Here is a 6,382-nt window from a genome sequence, read left to right as displayed (position 1 = left end):
AAAAGCCTAGAACATATAGCAAAGCAATAAGGAAGCACAAAAATAAAGAGGTAAAATGAGACTACATCATTTATGAAATAGATACAAATAAATTAAGCTATGCTATTGAAGGCAAATTTTCTCACATTCTCACGTTTATTTTATTTCTTTAAGATTTTATCTATTTATTTGACAGAGCAAGAGAGCACAAGAAGCAGGAGCAGAAGAGGGAGAGGGAGAAGCAGAGGGAGAGGGAGAAGCAGACTCCCCACTGAGCTGGGAGCCTAACGTGGGGCTCGATCCCAGGACCCCAGGATCATGACCTGAACCGAAGCCAGACACTTAACCAAATGAACCACCCAGGTGCTCCTTTAAGTTTTAAAATTTATTTTTAAGTAATGTCTACACCCAACGTGGGGCTTGAACTCACAACCCTGAGATTAAGACCTGAGCTGAGATCAAGCGTTGGATGCTTAACTGACTGAACCATGCAGGTGCCCCAAGATTTTTTATTATTCAAGTCATCTCTGCACCCAGCGTGGGGCTTGAACCCACAACCCCGAGCTCAAGAATCACACGCCCCACTGACTGAGCCAGCCAGGCGCCCCGGAAAGACTTTCTAAGTGTATTGACTAATAGAGCGTCAAACTAGATAAAATACGAATAGAAGGACAGGTTGATGTAAATAAAAAAAAAGAGTAAGAGATACATCATTATCAGCCTAATAGGTTATGTAGGCTAGAAATAAGTATGGATATACTTTATTTGAAAATATATGTGTGTGTATAGTACAACTAGACTAATAAAATATCGAAAGATGGATCCTGTAAAAAGAGAACACATATCTCCTTTTTAAAAATCCATAGAATGCATAAAATGAAATTCCAAAAAATAAAATATACACAAACTCCACACTTCAATTAAACCAATGTCCCCGATGTATCTGCAAATAAAACTAGAAATTCATGACACAAGTTTATGTGATTACAAGAAACAACATCAAGACCAAAATAGTCCCCTAAAAAGACTTCTGATCGGGGTTAAAGAAAAATTAAAAATGCAATTATTTTAAAAATAGTGATAAAGAAAACTTTACATATAAAAACACAGGTAACGGAGCCGGAGCAGAGGTCAGTGGGAAATCATAGCCTTAAATGTTTACTTTATTTAAAAAGAATGACAATAGGCAAAATAAGCATTCGCTTGAATACAACTGTAGAAAAAGAAGAGAAGAGCTACTCTTTATGAAGAGAAAGAAAATAATAAAGGCAGAAACGAATTACTTAGTAAACTACTAGAAACTGAGAAATACATTCAGGCGCATTTAAAAAAAATTCTGCAGTAAGACATAAAAGGCTGCACGGACTTGGTTCTTCCAGTCTATCTACCCCTTGACAACCCTCGCCCCTCAGTCCTGGACACTCGACACCTGTGATTCTGAACTATGGACCCCTCGCTCTCTGAACTCAGGAACCAAATAGATTGATTCAGCTAAAATGTTTGCGAGAGGACTGGTGTCCCCGGTTCCCTGAGCTCTTGTTCCTTGCCCACCACTGCCGTCCGCTAGTGACATTCACCTGCCTCTCCAGCCCCAGCTGAAATGTCCCCTCCTCTATGTCGGCCTTGGGGACCTAAACTACAAGTCTAGCCAGAGAGGGATAAGCAAGAGAATGGGTAAATCCAACATTTGTGGCAGAGTGAAGGTTAAGTCCCACTGTGGGGGGTGAGGAAAGCTGCCTGGTTGAGGGGGCATTTGAGCTGGTTCATGAGGAAGAAAGGGCTCAGCCAGCCAAGGTCAGGGGGAAAAACACTCCAGGAAGAAGGAAGAGCATGAACAAATGCAGGGGTGTGTGTGTGAAAGCACCAAGTGCTTGGAAGAAATCTGGGACTTCCCACATGACTGGGGTGTGGGAGGCTAACGGGGAGTAGGGACTGGGGAGTGTGAAAAGGTCACCGGGGCAGGTCACGAAGGGCCTTGAATGATATACTGATGAGCTTATGCTTCAACCTCCTGTGGGTGATGGAGATTACCAGAAGTTTCTGCGCAAGAGTGTCAAGTTGGGACTGTCAGATGGTCAGCTGCCTGAGCCCCACCCTCATTGAGGTGGGGAAAATGGGGTGGTGGGTGGTATGAGGGAGGATTCCCTAAGCCGGCAGGCTGCCCACGAGGAGCCAGGGAAAGGTAGGGAGTGCAGCTCTGGCCCTGGAGGCCTGGGGCTGGGGTGAAGGGCTCAGCCCTGTTCCTTTCTCCTCCTTGATCCATTTCCTGGCTCCTGTGTGCCACCCCCACCGCCATCACAACCAGGGAGGGTCCGGGAGGCAGCTCCTGGCACCTCCCTCAGTCACCATGGGGCTTTTCTACCCACCCATTTGGCCCAGCCCACACAGGGGCCTCTGTGGTCAGGCCTTTGTGTCTGCACAGTGGCCCTCTTTGTCCTGAGCAGCCCCCCCCACCTCCCTCCTGCCCTTCTCTCTTTCCCTCTCTCTCTCTCTCTCTCCTGTGTCACAAAAAGTACCAGTTTTGCAGAAAGAAAGCTAGGGCTCTAATCTTGGCTTCTGCCATTGAATCTCTGTATGGCCCTGAGCAAGTTGTCTTGTTTCTCTGAGCCCTACTTTTGGGTTCACGACAAGACGCTGGGTGAGGAATCAAACTCCTGGCAAGACCTGGTCGGCCGCCCAGTGCTGAGACCTAAGCAACAAATGACGCCCGTGGGGACCCCTACCCAACATCCATGCTCTTCTCTGAACCTGCTGCTTACATCTCCAACCTCATCCTGTCTACTGCCTGGCCAGGTGGCTGTCATTCTCCCATCCGACAAATGGGGAAACCAAGGCCTGAGGACAGGGCTGACTCCATGAGTGTGTGACCTGTATGGTGATACAGGGCTCCCCCTTTGAAGGGCCCTGCCCTTGAAGTACGGCTTTGCTGTCCCATCTTGACATTCTTATTAGTTTTTGAACAAGGGCGTCTTCATTTTGCCCTGGGTCCCACAAATTGTGTAGCTGGTCCTGCCCGCGGAGAGCTGGAGGGGAGGCTTGCCCGGGTCTGGACCAGGCTTCCTGCCCCCTGGGCTGCCTCCCCTGGGTGCCTGCACCCTGGCATGCCAAGAGCCAGAGCTTCTAGTTTGCATTTGGCGTAGGGGCCTGGCCCCTGCCTGGGAAACCTGAGGAGCACGGGTTCCCAGCCGGCTGGCGAGGGAGGGAGCGTGGTCCAGGCTGCGTGCAGAGAGCAAGAAGGGCTGCTGGAGCCAGCCCAGCCCTGCGTAACCTGAGCCGCCATTGTGGCTCCCAATGCCCGGCTCAGCCGTCACTCCCGGAATTCAGCAGGGCCTTCCTTCTCGGCAGGTTGGGAGTTCCAGGGTCGGGAGACCCACCCCAGACTCACTGTGACTTTGGACATTCACTTCCCCTTTCTGAACCTCAGTTTCCCTGTTTGTAAAATAATCATGATAACCCCTGCCTCTCAGGGTTCTGGGGAGGATTAAAGGACATTGTTGAACGCAAGGACCAGCACAGAGGTCATCACTAAATCAAGTTCCTACTCACTCACATAACAAATATTCGTGAAGGCTGACCAGTGAGAGGGGCAGGGCTAGGTGCCGGGCATTTAACCGTGAACAGGAAGACCGTGGCTCTGCCTTCAAAGAGATGCTCACTAGAGGGGGGGCTGCGGTGTGGTAAATGGGGTGACCTGATGGCGCTCCTGGGCTGGGCCTTAGAGAAGCAACGGGGAGGGGGGAGAGCCAAGAGAAGGAGTCAAGGGCAGAGAAGCATGAAGGGACATTGCAGGCGAGGGGAGCAGAGAGGGCCCGGCGGAGGCAGCGAGCCCCCCCCTGCAGCACGGGGGCTCAGAGGCAGGGAGGGAGGTGGAGACGTGGGAGGGCCTGGCGGGCAGGCTGCAGAGGGGGGCTTTCTCTAGAGGGTGGTGGAGCCACAGAAGGTGTGCGGCAGTTGATGGCTAGGAGGGGTGACAGATACCCCACGCCGGCCTGTGAAGGAGGCCTTGGAAGTATCCCCGCTGAGCAGGGGCAGGGGCTGTCACTCCCAGCACCGATTCTCAGAGCAGAAACTTTTCTCGGGGGAGATGAGAGAAGTAGAGAGTGGGAAGATGAGAAGGCTTAAGAGCGCCAAGTGCCTCCTCAGGGTCGGAGAGACAGGAAGCCTCCTAATGCATGGGGAGAAGTGCTCTTGGGCTCACCCTTCCCCATCCTGACCTGCTGCTGCTAATGGAACCCCGCAACCATCTCCCTCCCACGGCTCCATTAACCCACCTCTTGGGGACCATTACATCCCTGGGTCTTCACCACCGTCTGCCTGGGCTGGTTGGTTCCAGGAGGGCTCCTCGGAGGCCCCTCGACCTTCCAGAGAGGGCCTTGTGGGGGGCTTATGGAGCCTCAATTTCCTGGCCGGGTCAATGGGTCTAAAATCTTTTAGCCACAGAAACATCTATATTTTCTCGACAAATTGTCATCAGGAAATGTAAATAAGTACGGAGATAAAAATAAAGGCAGTAAGTCTGCAGTGGATGGGGGCTCCTGAGGCCGCCCCAAGCTGGGGACTTTGGAACCTGCTGGATTTGATCTCTCAAGCCCGGTGATGAGAGTGTCAGGGGAATATGTCAAGAGACCCAGATTTCCAGCCCCTCATTAGAGGGGATACTAACCCCTCAAACCTGGGCAGCTCAGGAGGATGGGCAAAACCCTTAAAAAAAAAAAAAAAAGGAACTTCGGTCAGGCCAGTGAGAAAGCAGTTATTACCATTTTGCAGAAGAAGACACTGAAGCCCAGAGTCAGGAGAGGTGAGGCAAGACCCCAAGGCCGTAGGGTTCAAGGACAAGTCCCTTTCTTCTGTTTCTCAGACCTCTTGAAGTCACTTGTTGTGGGAGCTCTGCCTCAGGGTGTCTCAGGAATGCGGTTTCTTTGACTGTAAAGTAAGAGAGTTGGACTAGGGCACGAGCAGGACTCTGGACGACCCACTCTCCAGGCGGCTGGAGACGGAGGCAGAGCCCTGAGTCCTCATCTTGGTGTCAAAGGAATTTTTTCTCTCGAGCTTAGTAGTAGCTACAGCAGAGGTCTGGAGGCTTGGGAGAGAGAGGAGAAACGGGTGTTGGCTGGGGCCTCCAGTGACCGGGGGACTTCTCCACATTGGGACCCCAAGGCCTGGGCTCCGTAAGTGGACCAGCTTGGACAATAGGTGGAAGATGCTGGACAAGAGGCCTTTGTGTCTTCCAGGCGGGGGTCCCCAGGGCACTGCAGAGGCGGCTCAGCCACCCAGGGCTGTGTGTCCGCTCTGCTCCTGCTCCTGGCAAGACAGCAGCCAGTGTCCCCGTCCTCGTGGGGCCAGCAGCCAGGCCTCAGTCAGCTGATGCGGAGCCCAGCAGCACCCAAGGCCCCAGGGCCCTGGGCAAGCTCCTTGGCCACAGAAAGAGGCCTCCTCTGCACTTTCTAGACACCCACTATCCAAAGCCCGAGACGGATGAACCCTGTGATTGCCTCTATGCCACAAAAAAGGAGGCTTCGAGAGGGACTGAAACTAGGGATCAAGGTTTCCCCCCATTAGTGCTGAAGCTATATTCCTGACACCTAGACCAGAAGAGGGGGGGATTCATTCATTCGTTCATCCATTCAGCATTCAACAAGTATTAAGCAACTCGTGGGAACACTGGCACGGGCTGTAGGCCTTCCTCCTCCCGGCGCTCACAGTCTAGAAAAGGCACAGCCATAGGGTCCCTGGCCAGAGAAGGCCTTCAGAGTGGGGTTGAAAGCAGAGAAGGGAGTGCTGTGTGTAGTCTGAGAAGGCAGCTCAAACGAAGCAGCTCAAGATGAGGGATGAAAACAAGCCAGCTGTTCAGGACATTTCTAGCGTCTATCGGGCCGCTAAAGGGAGCATAGGTGAGGCTCTCCCGCTAGCCCTGTCCTCTCTGGAACTGGAGAGACGCAGGACCCTGAATGTATTTCCACTTTAGGCAACGAGGACACCCTCCCCCGCCTCCGGGTCACAAGCCAGGGTGTTGAGTTCTCAGCCCGGTGCTCCCCGAGCGGGTACCTGGCAGGAGAGGGCGCAGGTTCGCTGAAAGGTCTCCCGGTGCGCAGCGACAAGAGCCACACAGGTGCCCCACAAACTTCGCAAACTTAGTGTCTCTGGAAAGCTGCCCACATCCCGTGTGAGGAAGGCGAGTGGCCTCCGTCCCGCCAGGCGCTAGGTCAGTCGCCACAGACCCCTTCCCGCTGCACGCGTACCGCCCAGGTGTCCACGCGCGGCTGGCGCGGCGTCCGTCCTGGTGGGAGGGGCGGTGCCAGGGTCTGTCCAGAGTCCGCCCCGCCCCGGCCTGACCCGGCCTGGGCAGGGAGCTGGGCAGGGACGGGGCGGACGGGGCGGGCGGGGCTCCGGGCACGTGGGTCCC

The 6,382-nt window shown here is 53.3% G+C and overlaps 1 long non-coding RNA gene across 1 annotated transcript; it reads right to left on the bottom strand.

Moving 5' to 3' along the window:
- Positions 1–346: 346 nt before the first annotated feature.
- LOC130544568 (uncharacterized) lies at positions 347–6,343 on the bottom strand. The gene is made up of 2 exons (XR_008960957.1): positions 6,025–6,343; positions 347–4,902 (listed from the first exon to the last, which is right to left on the bottom strand). It is a non-coding gene; the product is annotated as an uncharacterized LOC130544568 (long non-coding RNA).
- Positions 6,344–6,382: the final 39 nt, after the last annotated feature.

The sequence above is a fragment of the Ursus arctos genome, unplaced genomic scaffold (assembly GCF_023065955.2).
Source record: "Ursus arctos isolate Adak ecotype North America unplaced genomic scaffold, UrsArc2.0 scaffold_22, whole genome shotgun sequence".
Lineage (NCBI taxonomy): Eukaryota > Metazoa > Chordata > Mammalia > Carnivora > Ursidae > Ursus > Ursus arctos.
Note: the sequence above shows the minus strand (reverse complement) of the source record. Positions and strands in the feature narration are given on the sequence as shown.